Below are 14,825 nucleotides of genomic sequence, written 5' to 3' on the forward strand. Positions count from 1 at the left end.
CCCCCCTCTTGATCACACAGTTCCCTCAGCCTGAAATGCCTTCAGCTTCATTTCTTACTTGTCATACTGCTATCCATCCTTTGAAATCGAGTTAAAAGGCATTTCTTCCATGAGGCCTTTTCCAATAGCTCTAGATTTAACTGATCCTGCTCTTCTTTGAAACCCAGATCCTTTTCTCGCTATGTTGATGATATTCTAAAGTATAATTTGGGGTTACTTGCCTTATTGCTGCTGCTGCTGCTGCTAAGTCACTTCAGTTGCATCCAACTCTGTGTGCCTCCACAGATGGCAGCCCACCAGGCTTCTCTGTCCCTGGGATTCTCCAGGTAAGAATATTGGAGTGGGTTGCCATTTCCTTCTCCAATGCATTCATGCATGCTAAGTCGCTTCAGTTGTATCCAACTTGCCTTATTACCTTGTATAAATATGTCTCATTTTTTTTCTCAAAAATGATTTCAAGTAACTCAACTTTCAAAAAACTAAGATCATGGCATCTGGTCCCATCACTTCATGGCAAATAGATGGGTAAACAATGGAAACAGTGACAGACTTTATTTTCTTGGGTTCCAAAATCACTGTGGACAGTGACTACAGCCATGAAATTGAAGGACACTTGCTCCTTGGAAGAAAAGCTATGACAGACCTAGACAGCATATTAAAAAGCAGAGACATCACTTTTCTGGAAAAGGACTGTATAGTCAAAGCTGTGGTTTTTCCGGTAGTCACGTATGGATATGAGAGCCAGACCATAAAGAAGGCTGAGTGCCAAAGAACTTATGCTTTCAAACTGTGATGCTGGAGAAGACCCTTAAGAGTCCTTTGGATAGCATGTAGATCAAACCAGTCAATCCCAAGGAGAATCAACCCTGAATATTCATTGGAAGGACTAATGCTAAAGCTGAAACTCCAATACTGTGGCCACCTGATGTGAAGAGCTGACTCATTGGGAAAGGCCCTGATGCTGGGAAAGATTGAGGGCAGGAGGAAAAGGGGGTGACAGAGAATGAGGTGATTGGATGGCATCGCTGACTCAAAGGACATGAGTCTGAGCAAACTCCAGAGGATGGTGAAGGACAGGGAAGCCTGGTGTGCTGCAGTCCATGGGGTCACAAAGAGTTGGAGTTATTGGATGATGACTGAGTTATTGAACAGTAATAACAATAAATCATATCTTTTATTAAAGGTAAGCTCCTGAGAATAAGATTCCTATATATGATAGTGTTAATTATCATAACACAGAAGTCCTTAAATAAAAATATTGGGTTGGCAAGAAGTTCATTCAGTTAGTGAATACATTATTCAATAAAGTTCTTGGTGAATCTGAAAAATACACCTTTTAGTTTTACTTAAAGCTGAATGAACTTTTTGGCTAACCCTATAGTTTAACACAACTGAAGTTTATTTTCACTCTTACAATACTTAAGTGTGGTCTCTGGCAGACAGTCTTCTGTATGGTGATGTAGCAACCAGCCTCTTTCCATCTCTAGGCAATTTTCCCTCTTCAATATATAATTTCCAAGGACACCAAGTAAGGCCAAGAGAGAGCAGAAAGAAAGCATTTGCTTCTTAACCAGGGGCCCCAAAGAGTTTATGCACTCTGTAGTCATCTGTCCATGGCCCAGGATGCAAAGAAAGCCCAGGAAATATAATATAACAGGCTTCCCTGGTGGTTCAGATGGAGAAGAATCTGCCTGCAATGCAGGAGACCTGGGTTCAATACCTGGCTCGGGAAGATTCCCTGGAGAAGGGAATGGCTACCCATTCCAGTATTCCTGCCTGGAGAATCTCATAAACAGAGGAGCCTGGTGGGTTACAGTCCAGGGGGTCACAAAGAGTTGGACATGACTGAGCCAACTTTCAGGCATACATGGAAGATGCTTCCCTAGACCAATGGGATAGGAACCCAGATTTTGTTGAACAGGTGGCTCTGCCACAACAGTGGAGGAAGTCAAGGGTCTCTACAGCTCCTACACCCATTGAATGTGCTTTGATATATGCTGGAGAAAAAAAAAATGGATGAATAAATATTGTGTACCAGTTCAAGGGTAAAGGCAATTAGGTGAGAGCCACAGGTTAGCATGTGTTTTGTGGCTACTGAGTGTAATAGTTCACAGACTTAATGTCAGTGGGAGAGTAGCTGTTTATTCTAAGGGAAAAATAATCAGTTTGGGATTTATCTCTGTTCTCTAACTGTGCCTTGATCCAAAGGCCATAGAGTATTTTATAGAGATTGTGATGAATAGTTATGAAAATATTGAGTCATCTTTTTTTCCACTGAGTACATTTTGTCGTTTATGTACTCTCAACATCATTTATTTGCCCCAAGAACATTCTAGAAGGAATGTTTCTATTTTAGAAAATAACTGTTCTCATTGGGTAAACATCCATTTATTCAAATGATTAAAGAAGTGTGTATTACCTTGGGAAAGACTCAGATTTTTAAGAGGCAGGGACAGGATAATATAATTTTTTAAGGAAATGAAAATTTTTTCCTATAAGAAAGATTCATTGGTACTGCTTTTGCTATTATTTTTTTATCAAGCAGCAGTATAGATAGGATATCTATTCAAAAGTATGTAATGTTACAAAGTGACAAGATGTCAAATGTCCAGGCTGAGGGAGAATATCTCTTAATGCAACATATTTCTTGGAAGCCTCTAGCATCCATTACATTGTACAAGTGAATCAAACTGATAGCTGTTAAAAAAAATTAAGGCATCACCCATGGTATGTTTAGCATCTGCAAGTAAAACAAAACACTTTAGATCTGAGCTTTCACTTCATTTTATATGTGTGTTTACTCAGGAATTGTTATGCCTTATCACTTTTATCGTTCTTTTATCACAGCTGTGTGAAAAATTACAGTTGGAGCAGTGTTCATGTTTTTACTGAAATACATTTTATTTCATGCTATGAAGCAGATTGCTAACGTTTGCTACTTTTATTATTACGGCTGCACAACTCCCTCCATTCCAGTTAAGGTTGTGTCAGTATTTCTATGAAGAAAAGTCCTTTTTATTTATATATTTGTTTTTATTCTATGATTACCTTAGCCAATCAGAGGTGAATCTCAGAAGAACTCATGCTAAGTTAAAAAATTGGACAAATAAAACCTAAGCACCAAACACTGACTATAAATTTCTCACAACAAATACTGCATCTAAAATCAAGATAAAGTTCAGAGAAGATTATTTCCACAGAATTTGGTAAGAAGGGACCTTTCATTGTGAATTAACCACTCAGGTTCTTGAAACAGAGTGATATTCTGATACTTCAGATATCAAGAAATCAGGTGAACTGTTAGCAGGTACACTCTGGGTGGAAATTGGGTGCACAGATCTTTGCCTAGAAGCTTATTTGAAACTTGAGATGATGGGACTTTTTCTGTGCATTAGACTTTGGATAGGGAACTGAGTTTTCTTTTTCACAACTGTAGTTTAAAAGGTGTATTGCTCATCCAGGTTTTCTGGAGTCAGAACCACCACTGGCGCTTGCGAGCATAGTTTTAGCTTTTTTCTATCTTTGGCGTGGAATGGGCCGATGCTGCTGTGCTTTTCAGTCACTCTGCTTGCCGTCCTCCCTCCCCCCAGCTGATAAAACAACAGGGAAATGTACTCCAACAGGCCGACATTTTACACTTTCAGATTTAAAGAGAATTTATCTTTGCCTAGTGATAATCCACTCATCCATAAATGTGGACAGGAATATGGCAGGGACAAGTTGTGCCTGAGAGAATGGGCTAGCAAGCTTGCCAAGTGTATAGTCCTGGTCACTTTGCAGTTGTTTTTGTTCTTGTCTTTCTTTGCAATCAAGATCCTGAACTTTTTAGGCATGGAGATATGGATAAAAGTATGGAGTGGGCAAGTCTTAGACATTCCAGTTCTTTTAACTTCCTTTGGTCTTTCTGAGAGCCTGGTAAAGAATAAGCCTAAGGAAAAAGGTAGGGCCTACATCTTGGGGTTAGGGCTCAGATGCCCTCTGCACACTGCAATCCTGAAGTCCTGCAGACTTTGGTTACTGCTGCCTTCACCCAGCATTCCGGATATCCACCATTGACTGTGTTGCGGCCTGTTTACTGCCTTGGCTAGTTCAGTATCACCGCGTCCTGTGTGTTTCTTTACAGTATGGGATACTGTATGGCTATTCTAACACAGTTAGAGCGCCCTTTTAAACCATAGCCCTGAAGGTATCTTAGCAGCACCATCCCCAGGGTGCTGTGCGATGAGAGATGGTGGCTTTATTCAATACGCAAACATTTCTTAGGCACCAACACAAATAAGACTGGTCGGTGAGAATATATACCACACATGAGAAATTTTGAGAATCTGTGGTTATTTATAACTATTGTGGTTCAAAGTCTAAAACAATAACCATTTCAGCGCGTTAGAGGATAGTCTAATAACTGTGATCAAACAGAACAGTCAGGCTGGGATACTTGCAACACAAATTTGATTGTTTTCTAAGGCCAAGGGAAGTAATACAGCCTAAGGCCATTTAGGAAATCATTGTAGCAAATGTAGATAGATAACTAAAGAAATCATCACAGAGGCATGAAGTGCCTTAATTTTCATAAGAGGAAGGGGAAAATAATTCTGTTTGCATTTCCAGCCTAACTCTCCACGACTTCCTTGCATCTACACAGAAAATGGTTTGCATCTGAGATATGCTCTGCAGATTAGGGAGGGAAATTATGTACTCTGCCTCGAGGCTGCAAACCAAACATTACAAATAGACGCATCTGGGTTGTGTTGGAGGAAGATACACTCAAAACTGTCCAAGGAGATAGAGAGAAGCCCATCTGTGTATAAAAGCCAGAATTGGGCTGCTATTGCTTTTGTTGTAAAAATCCATTCTGTTCAAATCCCAGCTAATGAAAATGTGCATCTGTAAATAAAAAATAAATCAAGGGAATGTATTAATCCTGCAGCTGCTGTCTACTTAACTTTACTTATAAAAAATAACTCAATTTTGTGGTCTGAATGTTATTGCTCTTTAGCAGTGCGATGGCAATTTGATGGGGACAAAATATGTATTGAAATCTATTTATGTATAACAACCTTTGCGATAAAAGCAGCTATGCCATAACTGTACAGTTATTTGCTTTTGTAACTGTTAAGATATTTGAGTTCCAGAGTCTGACCCTAGAAATCCTTTACCTGGCTGTTTAAATTGCTGTTTTATTTGCTGAGGCTTTTAATTAAGTTCTTTCTCCACCCTAGGACTGGCACTGTGTGTAGGTCAGATGGGTAACCGTACATGTTTTAAAATTTGGAGAATAGAAAGGGCCACTGATCAAAAAATTCCTTCTACCTGCATTTCATAGTGACAAAAATATTTGTCTTTTAATTCGTTAGACAATTAGTTTCTCTAGGATGGATAATATATTAGTTAGAATTCAGTTCAGTTCAGTTCACTCAGTTGTGTCCGACTCTTTGCAACTCCATGGATGGCTTCCCTGTCCATCACCAACTCCTGGAGCCTACTCAAACTCATGTCCATTGCGTTGGTGATGCCAGCCAACCATTTCATCCTCCATAGTCCCCTTCTCCTCCCACCTTCAATCTTTCCCAGCATCAAGGTCTTTTCCAATGAGTCAGTTCTTTGCATCAGGTGGCCAAAATATTGGAGTTTCAGCTTCAGCATCAGTCCTTCCAATGAATATTCAGGACTGATTTCCTTTAGGATGGACTGGTTGGATATCCTTGCAGTCCAAAGGGCTCTCAAGAATCTTTTCCAATACCACAGTTCAAAAGCATCAATTCTTTGGTGCTCAGCTTTCTTTATAGTCCATCTCTCACATCCATACATGACTACTGTAAAAACCATAGCTTTGACTATCTGGATCTTTATCAGCAAAGTAATGTCTCTGCTTTATAGTATGCTGTCTAGGTTGGTCATAACTTTTCTTCCAAGGAGCAAGTGTTTTTTAATTTCATGACTGCAGTCACCATCTGTAGTGACTTTGGAGCCCAAGAAAATAAAGTCTGATACTCTTTCCATTGTTTCCCCATATATTTGCCATGAAGTGGTGGGACTGGAGGCATGATCTTAGTGTTTTGAATGTTGAGTTTTAAGCCAGATTTTCCCCTTTCCTCTTTCACCTTCATCAAGAGGCTCTTCATTTCCTCTTTGCTTTCTGTCATAAGGGTGTTGTCATCTGTGTACCTGAGGTTATTGATATTTCTCCCAGCAATCTTGATTCCAGCTTGTGCTTCATCCAGCCCAGCACTTCTCATGATGTACTCTGCATGTAAGTTAAATGAGCAGGGTGACAATATACAGCCTTGAGTTACTCCTTTTCCTATTTGGAACCAGTCTGTTGTTCCATGTCTGGTTCTAACTGTTGCTTCCTGACCTGCAAACAGATTTCTCAGGGGGCAGGTCAGGTGGTCTGGTGTTCCCACCTCTTTCAGAATTTTCCACAGTTTGTTGTGATCTACACAGTCAAAGGCTTTGGTGTAATCAATAAAATAGAAGTAAATTAGATGTTTTTCTGGAATTCTCTTGCTTTTTCTGTGATCCAACACATGTTGGCAATTTGATCTCTGGTTCTTCTGCCTTCTTTAAATCCAGCGTGAACATCTGAAAGTTCACGGTTCATGTACTGTTGAAGTTAGAATTATTAATAGATAAAAATGAATTCCTCTCATCTATCATAACTCATTGTAACTAGAAATGAGGCAAGACCTCAAAATGAAAGGAAACAAAATATTTCAGTTCTGATGAAGCAAGAGAAAGATCTGGGAATGGTGCTGTCTTTAAAAGATCATCTCTCCTTGATGGGTTGGAAATCTTTACAGATCCTGGCATACATCCCATTGGTCATGCTACCATGGGAAGAGGGTAGGAATAGGTGCAGCTTATCAAGAATAATTTTATCCTAATAAAGAATATGAATGCAGATAGGCTGTCTGGCTAGAGCACAGTATACGTGACCTTGAAGGAAAACCTTAAAGAATCTTCCAAATCAAGAATGGAATGTATGATATAGAATGTACATCTATCTATCTATCTATATCTATATATAGAATGTATGATATAGAACTAAAGTGACTGCATGGATAACAGCAAACTATGAAAAATTCTTAAAGGGACTACCAGACCACCTCACCTGCCTCCTGAGAAATCTGTATGCAGGTCAAGAAGCAACAGTTAAAACTGGACATGGAAGAATGGACTGGTTCCAAACTGGGAAAGGAATATGTCAAGGCTCTATATTGTTACCCTGCTTGCTTAACTTCTATGCAGAGTATGTCATGCGAAATGCCAGGCTGGATGAAGCACAAGCTGGAATCAAAGTGGCCAAAGCATAAGCTGGAATCAAGACGGCTGGGAGAAACATCAATAACCTCAGATATGCAGATGATACCACCCTTATGGGAGAAAGGGAAGATAAATTAACAAGCCTCCTGATGAAGGTGAAAGAGGAGAGGGAAACAGCTGGCTTAAAACTCAACATTCAAAAAATTCAGATCATGCCTCCAGTCCCATCTCTTCATGGCAAATAGATGTGGAAACAGTGGAAAGGATGGCAGACTTCACTTTCTTGGCTCCAAAATCACTGCAGATGGTGATGCAGCCATGAAATTAGAAAAACACTTGCTCCTTGGAAGAAAAGGTATGACCAACCTAGACAGCATATTAAAAAGCAGAGACATTACTCTGTCAACAAAGGTCTGTCTAGTCACAGCTATGGTTTTTCCAGTAATCATGTATGGATGTGAGAGTTGAACCCTAAAGAAAGCTGAGTGCTGAAGAATTGATGCTTTTGAATTGTGGTGTTGGAAAAGATTCTTGAGAGTCCCTTGGACTGCAAGGAGATCAAACCAGTCAATCGTAAAGAAAATCAGTCATAAATATTCACTGGAAGCTGAAGTTGCAATATTTTGGCCACCTGATGTGAAGAACTGACTCACTGGAAAAGACCCTGATGCTGGGAAAAATTGAAGGCGAGAGGAGAAGGGAACGACAGAGGATGAGACAGTTGGGTGGCATCACTGACTCGATGGACATGAGTCTGAACAAGCTGCAGGAGTTGGTGAAGGACAGGAAAGCCTGATGTGCTGCAGTCCATGGGGTTGCAAAGAGTCAGACATGACCGAGTGATTGAACTGAACTGAAGAGACTAGCTTTTGAATACTGACAAAGTAAATGAAATTAAATAGTTACTGAGCTGCTTTTCTAGGTTGTTTGTTTTTGCATTTTGGTGATTTGTTTATATATTAGTCTTACCGTGCATTAATAATGCTAAGACTCTCTTAAGAGGAAGGATCCTACCTTTTAGCTCTCTGAGACAAATTCAGAGAGCTGTATCTTCTAACTTTTCAGGATATATGTTTCTTGTGCTATTAAGCTACATTTGGTTTTAATTGATATTGGTCAAAATGCATCAGTGAAGGGGACTTCAAAGTTCAATAAATATTTCTTGCCATAGGAACAATTGTTTTCATTTTCTTATCTTTAAAACTATTTAGATCATCAGCAATCCTCTTATTGAAATGGCTCTTTTATCTGGCATTCCTCATGGCTTGAAAAGTTTGTGCTGGTGAAATTTCATGGTGGTTAGAGAAAAGTCAATGGTTTCTTTTAGTGTCTCTTCTCTTCATGTCTTTGCTTATAATTTCTAATTTTTCTCTGGAGATTTTTATCAATGTACATTCAATGTACATTATCAATTGTACATATCAGTGTACATTATCAATTGTACATTCACTTATGCAAAGTTCCTGGTGTTGCCTGTTTCCTGGTGGCCATGGCTGAAATAATTCTTCTTCTCTGTTAGGCCTGACTGTGCCCACCATAGCCATTGCCTCCTGACACAATGAGGTTGACAGCATTATGCTGTATTCCCCTGACTGCTCCTACCAGCTCTACCAAGCCATTTTCATTTTCATATCCTTTCATGAGAGGCAAGCAAAGGAAATCAAACTTGCATAATTCAGTTTTGAAATTCAGCTGATTACTCACACTTTAAAAGTTGGTAACTAGACAACAGGATGCAGTTGGGTGAAGTCCAGGTTTCACTGGGTACTGGTGGCTTTTAAGGTATGCTTAATAGTTTCTAATGCTATTTTTCTAGATTTTACTTGATAATGGTAATTAAATTTTATTTTATTTTATTTTTTATTTTTTTTATTTTATTTTTTTAAATTTTTTATTTTTTTTTTAAATTTTAAAATCTTTAATTCTTACATGCGTTCCCAAACATGAACCCCCCTCCCACCTCCCTCCCCACAACATCTCTCTGGGTCATCCCCATGCACCAGCCCCAAGCAAGCTGCACCCTATGTCAGACATGGACTGGCGATTCAATTCTTACATGACAGTATACATGTTATAATTCCCATTCTCCCAAATCATCCCACCCTCTCCCTCTCCCTCTGAGTCCAAAAGTCTGGTATACACATCTGTGTCTTTTTTCCTGTCTTGCATACAGGGTCGTCATTGCCATCTTCCTAAATTCCATATATATGTGTTAGTATACTGTATTGGTGTTTTTCTTTCTGGCTTACTTCACTCTGTATAATTGGCTCCAGTTTCACCCATCTCATCAGAACTGATTCAAATGAATTCTTTTTAACGGCTGAGTAATACTCCATTGTGTATATGTACCACAGCTTTCTTATCCATTCATCTGCTGATGGACATCTAGGTTGTTTCCATGTCCTGGCTATTATAAACAGTGCTGCGATGAACATTGGGGTACATGTGTCTCTGTTCAGGCTCTACTACAAAGCCACAGTCATCAAGACAGTATGGTACTGGCACAAAGACAGACATATAGATCAATGGAACAAAATAGAAAGCCCAGAGATAAATCCACACACATATGGACACCTTATCTTTGACAAAGGAGGCAAGAATATACAATGGAGTAAAGACAATCTCTTTAACAAGTGGTGCTGGGAAAACTGGTCAACCACTTGTAAAAGAATGAAACTAGATCACTTTCTATCACTGTACACAAAAATAAACTCAAAATGGATTAAAGATCTAAATGTAAGATCAGAAACTATAAAACTCCTGGAGGAGAACATAGGCAAAACACTCTCAGACATAAATCACAGCAGGATCCTCTATGATCCACCTCCCAGAATTCTGGAAATAAAAGCAAAAATAAACAAATGGGATCTAATTAAAATTAAAAGCTTCTGTACAACAAAGGTAATTAAATTTTAGATAGGTACCTTGGATAATTGATTACTTTGTTTTTCCTTTAAAGGGAAAAAAGTACTGTCAGTGTGCATTGAACTTGTAATTGTGTTATTTTTTTTTTCAAAGATAGGAAAAAAAGCCTCATGTAAACATACCTTTCTCCACCATACTACACTAATAAAAATGCTCACATTTATACTTCCTTTCAGGTTACAAATCAGTTTACTACAATCACCTATAGCTTCACTGAACTGTTAAAAACTTAAATTATGCGTTTATATTAAATAATATCTCTCAGCCTGATACTTTCTAATAGATAAACAAATAGATGTGGAAACAATGGAAACAGTGACAGACTTTATTTTTTGGCTCCAAAATCACTGCAGATGGTGACTGCACCCATGGAATTAAAAGACACTTGCTCCTTGGAAGAAAAGCTAAAACAACCTAGACAGCACATTAAAAAGCAGAGGCATAATGTACTTTACGAACAAAGGTCCATCTAGTCAAAGCTATGGTTTTTACAGTAGTCATGTATGGATGTGGGAGTTGGACTATAAAGAAATCTGAGCACCAAAGAATTGATGCTTTTGAACTGTGGTGTTGGAGAAGACTCTTGAGAGTCCCTTGGACTGCAAGGAGATCAAACCCATCAATCCTAAAGGAAATCAGTTCTGAATATTCATTGGAAGGACTGATGCTCAAGCTGAAACTGCAATACTTTTGGCCACCTGATGCGAAGAACCGACTCAATGGGAAAGACCCTGATGCTGGGAAAGATCGAAGGCAGCAGGGAAAGCAAGGGTGGAGGGTGGGGTGGGTTGGGTCAGAGGATAAGATGATTGGATGGCATCATTGAGTCAATGGACATGAGTCTGAGCAAACTTCAAGAGAGAGTGAAGGGCAGGGAAGCCTGCCCTCCTGCAGTCCATGGGGTCTCAAAGTGTCAGACACGACTTAGTGACTGAACATCAGCATAGACATCAGCATAAGTGACTCTCAGATTCTTTCTGTATAAAACTTTAAAAACTCCTCAGCACCCTTCCCCCATCCCACTTTTTCTATTCTACTGAGAACTGCAATTTTCAAATGATAACTGTGTTCAAATTTCTCTTTGAACTGTGTCTTGCTTTATTTATCATGTAGCTTGCAGCCCACTATCCGTGAGAAGTTGATTGTCTTTCTTTCTTTGGATGGGATTCTAACTCTTCTATCAGTCTCCTTGCGTCCATGATTTCTGTGTTAAGAAACATGCTAGTGAATATTTTAGTCATCGACTGACAAGGATTTATTGAGTGACTGCTACATGTTAGTTGTGATTTAAGGCTTTAGACATTCAGCAGTGAAAAAGACAGTTTCTTATCTCTAGATGAGACAGATGAATACATAGAAATACATAAAGTAATGCAAAGAATAGGATCATTTTTAGTACTGATAATAATGGACGTGTAGCAGTGAGAAACCTGGGTGAGGCAGAAAATCTTTGGAAGGAGGACCAAGCCCATTGTGGGAGGTACTGACTTACCAGGGAGCTCAGCTGTTGAAGGAAGAGCTTGGATGGTTGTGCTTGTTCCTTGTAGCAGAATATTTCTCTGTATTTTTTTAGAAACTTACCCCAGCATCTTTAATTTGACATTATGCCTGCTAAAGTGATTATTGTTAATATTATTGTCTTTCTTTCAATTCTAAGCTATAATTCATGTTGTGTAAAATTCAACCACTAAGTCAGATTATTCCATTGTCAAGTATGTCTTTATTGTAGGCCGACATGTTTCATGAGGCCAACTTTTGTTATTTAGTTACTTAGGTAATGGTTTCTCTAATGACTTTCTGAAAAGCCTCGAAGACTTAATATTAAATGAGACAGTACATATTTAAAATTCCTACCTCCCTTCTAAGAAAAAAGACTATAATTTGTTTAACATGTTGATAAATCATTTGAGTTGCCTATTGATACATGATTTAATTTACCTTGGGAATATATCCTTTGACTATTGTAGCATGTAACTGGATAATCTTTCTAGTTATTAAGATTTTCTTCTAATATTTTCTACTTTCCCATCCTCATATTTAAGGAATTAGCTGGTACTTGGCTTTTTACCCAAGAGCAGGTATAAAGCAGTTCAGAAAGTGAAGTGTTTCACAAGCCTTTGTAGCCATTTATTTATTCAGCAATTGTTTATGAATCCTTCTAAGTGCCAAGAACTGATCTGGGTGCTGCAATATAGCACTGAATGGAAGAGGTGAAAACAGACAAATCCAGCTCTGGTAGACTTGATGGGGCTACTATTTTTCAGAAGCCCTGAAAGCATTAGAAAAATATAGGGGGCTACTGCAGAGGAGGCAGAAAGAAGGCAATTCATGGCATAAAGCATTTTGATAAGAAACATGAAGGGAGATGGTGTTTTTGAGACTGAAAATCTAAACCTTTCCCAGATTGAGTAGTGTTATTGGTTGAATTGTGTACTCCGAAAAGGTACATTGAAATATTCAACTTTGGTGTGTATGCGAATGTGATCTTATTTGGAAACAGGGTCTTTGCAAATATAATCAAGTTAAAATGAGATTATTGTGAGTGGGTCCTAAATCCAATATGATTGGTGTCCTAAAAAGAAGAAAGCACTGTGAGAGGACAGGGAATCACGGGAGAGCTCCACATGACAACAGAAGCAAAGACTGGGGTGGTGCAGCTGCAAGCCAAAAAGTGCCAAGGATTGCCAGCCTAGAAATGAACAGAAACTTCAGTTAATTATGCGCTTGCTTGGTGGCTCAGATGGTAAAGCATCTGCCTACGATGCGGGAGACAAGGGTTCAATCCCTGGATCAGGAAGATCCCCTGGAGAAGGAAATGGCAACCCACTCCAGTATTCTTGCCTGGAAAATCCCATGGACTGAGGATCCTGGTAGGTTACAGTCCATGGGGTCGCAAAGAGTCGGACACGACTGAGTGACTTCACTTTCACTTTCACTTTCAGTTAAATAGAATTGGAAGACCAGCAGAGGCTCGAGCTCTGTTACCCTGTGATGGTGGCAGAGTCCCATAGGAAGGAAATATTCCGCTTTCCTGGCAAGGACTCGGCCAATGAAATAGCATAATCTGGGTGGCTTGAATAACGGAAATTGAAAGAAATTCTCCGTTCTGGAGGCTGAAAGTCCAAAATCAAGGTGTTGACAGATTTAGTTTCTTCCGAGGTGTCTCTTGGCTTGCAGGTGGCCGCCTTCTTACTATTGTTTTCACTTGATCCTGGTACCTATACGTGTCTATGTCCAAAGCTTCTCTTTTTATAAGGACCCCTGTCAGATTGTATTAGGGCGCACTCATATTACCTCATTTCACCTTAATTACTTCTTTAAAGACCCCTTCTCTCAGTACAGTCACATTCAGAGAATTTAGGGGTATCTCATAACTTCAAATATGAACTTCAAAGACAGAATTCAGCCCATAACATGCAGGAGGGGTATGTCTGCACATTCAGGATCTGTGTGGGAGCTGAGTCACTGGCTTCCCAGCTTACCTCAGAGGCAGCCCACCTTCACATACATGCATGAATGACAATTCTTTTAAATAGCAGATGGTGAAGCTTTCACTTTGCTGGAAGCCAGTACTTTATTTGGTGCCCCTCAACAGGAGCAAGCTCTGTCATTGTCTAAGACTTGCTCAGTTTCCATGAAATTTATAATTTATCTCATGTAAACACTTCCTGTTAGTCTTAGGGCCCATGTAAACATAAGAAAAAATACCCATAGGGAATGTCCTGAGTGAAAGACCTTTACGTGTCTATTGAGGAGGTCTAACAAATGAGCTTGAAATCCATAATATAGGACAATCATTGATGATATCCCAACCATAAGTGTTACAGTATATTTTACTTATGAAAAATTTTACCAGTAAGTGGACAGATACTCTGAACCAGATGCTGCAAGACAATTTGAATTTTTTCGAACCTGCTTGATTAAAGAATAAAAGAACAGATTGTAGTCCATGAGACATGTAAGATACTAGAAGCTCAGTTAAAGGTATAGAAAGCATGGAGGACTTTTCTGTTTATCAAAAGTGCAATGTGTTAATACCAGACCTTGTTTATTCCCTGAAAATAGTACCTTGGTGTGTTTTTGCAAGAGATGGTTAGAAAAGCTTGCTTCTTAGGAGTTTTGAGGGTGTGGAGATGAGTACTTAACCTGACCTTGAAAAGCAAAGCTGGGAGGCATGGTCTAGGTCAGTGCTGGGACTACTTGGATGGTGTTGGTGCCAGATGGAGGTTAATGGAATCTTACAGCATCTATTGTGTTTGGTCAAGACCTTTAAGTCTATGTATGGTAGGGATAAGAGTACCAAGCCTGAGCAGCTCTGCTGCTGTGAACTGTGGGAAATCTCTGTAGTTACCAGGATGGTGCCAGGCTGCCCCATTGGAGGAAGGGGGAGGGAAATGAAATTGCAGAAGCAGTAAGTGTTCCTCACTCTGTATTCAGTGAGATTTGCCACTTTTCTACATTGCTCCTTTATGCTTTCTAATCAGTTTAAACTGATACCTAAGATACTCACGGTTGGATGAGGTATAACTAGGCAGGAGTGAGGTGCAAAGATTTAGATTTAGTTAGCTCTTGACATTCACCAGGATATTGTATTTGAACATTTGAAAAGTTCAAATTCCCACTAATAATACAGTCAT

Source organism: Capra hircus, chromosome 4 (genome assembly GCF_001704415.2).
Source record: "Capra hircus breed San Clemente chromosome 4, ASM170441v1, whole genome shotgun sequence".
NCBI lineage: Eukaryota > Metazoa > Chordata > Mammalia > Artiodactyla > Bovidae > Capra > Capra hircus.